This window comes from Pseudopodoces humilis, chromosome 13 (assembly GCF_049639895.1).
Source record: "Pseudopodoces humilis isolate 2021_Gansu_Grassland_sample_001 chromosome 13, ASM4963989v1, whole genome shotgun sequence".
Taxonomy (NCBI): domain Eukaryota; kingdom Metazoa; phylum Chordata; class Aves; order Passeriformes; family Paridae; genus Pseudopodoces; species Pseudopodoces humilis.
Window position 1 is genome coordinate 32,016 of NC_142212.1, and position 2,238 is coordinate 34,253.

Sequence of the window (2,238 nt, forward strand, 5' to 3'; positions counted from 1 at the left end):
GGATGCAAACCAAACAGAATTCTATTACGAGTGTTGGCTTGGAAAATAATCTTCTATGTACATCTAGCTACGTGATTAAAACACATACGTACCTTGGTAGTCATGGATGGAAAGCTTTTCAGTGGAGAAAATAGCTATTTCGATAGCACACTTTCATACACCTTCAGAAAAAGCAGAATTTGTACCAACTCCTGAGACCCCCCACTGAAGAACCCGGCCCTCCTTGCGACGCCTGATGCAGCAGACGTCGGGGGAAAAGCTGAGCCTGGAGCTAAAAAGAGACAGTGAGTATGCGGCCTTTAAAAAAACCTTCGCGCAACAATAGTGGGAACCTGTCGTGTGTCATGTTTATTCTTTCTTCATTTTTTCTGATAATGTAAATACCAAGTAAAAATACATTAAACATGAAGCAGAGCTAGGATTTTACAGGTCTTCATTTTGGCAGTCTGGATGACAAATATCTCTTCCTGCGCTAACACCTGGCCCGGTTTGAATCCATATTTAGCCTGAATCTTCCTTGCCTCCCATTTCCCATTTCTAGGAGCTGCTTCCTTGTCTAAGGACAAGGCTGGATTCCAACTCTGTTCCACAGAGTTAAAGGAGAAGCTGGCTGTGCTGTTTGATCACTTGTGACCATTTGTACCACAAATCTTCTCTGTTGTATCTCAGCAAGAGGCTCAAGTGAATCCTCAGATCTCCAGAGAAGTAACCCACATTTCCTCAATAATTTTACCAACAAATATTATCCACATATTTGTTACTATGTCCTAAAGAAATTACTCATGTGAGATGCTTGCAGCTGCGGTCACATGGGGTAAGTTGAGATTCAGATGTGGGCTCTTGGACAGCCTTCCCCCCTGGCAGGGGAGGGCAGGTGATTAGCCTAGGACTAGACGAGACTAGTCCCCAGTGCTTCAAAGGAAGGTACAAGAAAGCTCAGGAGTAATAACTGTTTTATGCATCCATCTGTGGCTTAAGTCTCTGTAGTTTTACCTGTGAATTTAAACAATGGTTGGAGCTTTCCAAACAACCCTTTCTGCACCACTGCACGTGGGACCGCTCGGGGAAGGCAGCCAGAGCAGGACGTACCGGGGGACCAGGGTGCCGCGGCGACGGAAAGCCTGGAGCACCACGACTTCTCTAGAGAGGCAGCCCTGAGAAGGGCTGGGCCGAAGCGCGTGAGCAGCTTCGAGCAGTCGAGTGATTTCAGCTCAGCTCAGCGGCGGCAGGCAGGCAACACAGGAAGCAGGGACAAGAAAGCTGGTCCAGCGTTCCGCTAAGCACAAACCTTTATTCAGGCAGAGCTTTGGCGAAGGGTGCCAGCAACAGCTAATCTCCCAAACAGGGGAAAACCCAGGATATTTATAGGAGAGGAGAGGGGCAGGGGGAAGCCCGAGATACCTGTATCAGGGTGGGACAGCAGGGGGGAACATCAATGGGGCACAACAGTTTAGCATAACTAACTCAAAGAGCCCTGGGAGCGATACGTTGTCTCTCTCTGAGTGAAAGGTGTCTTGCTTCCAGGGGAGAGTTAGGATTTCGGGCTCAGCGGGCTCTTCCGCACCCACACCCGGGTGCAACAGCTACGTAGAAATGCTGTGAGGTCCAGAGACGCTGAGCGGTACGGCCAGCCTGGGTCACGGCCACGCTGGAAGGGGAGCAGGAGCTGAGAATACAGGATGGGGTCATACTTTGTTCCAAGGCAGGTAAATTCCCCGTCATTTTTCCTTATTACTTTGAACCCTAACAGCATTGAAACTAAGACATAAACTTAGAAGAATTTAAGGTTTTAGAGAAGCTGAGGCCTTAATTAAAAATAAGCCTTGCTAAATTTACTTAAAATAAATAGATGGGCCTTGTTAAAATTAAAAGTGGATAGAAAAGCTTGACTAAAATCAGAGGTTAATCATTGGCTAATAACTAATTCTTTGTCAACTTTATGCTAGTTCATCTGAGCTTATAATGAGAAACAAAGAATCTGGTAAGGAACTTCAAAAACATAACACAATTGCAAATCAGAAACTGATTGAAAACATGAAACTGGGAGCCCAGCCAAGGGTTCATTTGGCACTTTGCATTGAAAAGGTAGAAAGGTAAGGATGAGGAAGAGATATATTACTTCCTCCCTTTTGTGACTACTCCTCATAATAAGACCACCGACCCATTTCAAAGAACAAACTACGCATGCTTAATTGCTTTTTACCTAACTAGCATAAGAAGCAGAGAATGGGTGGCAAC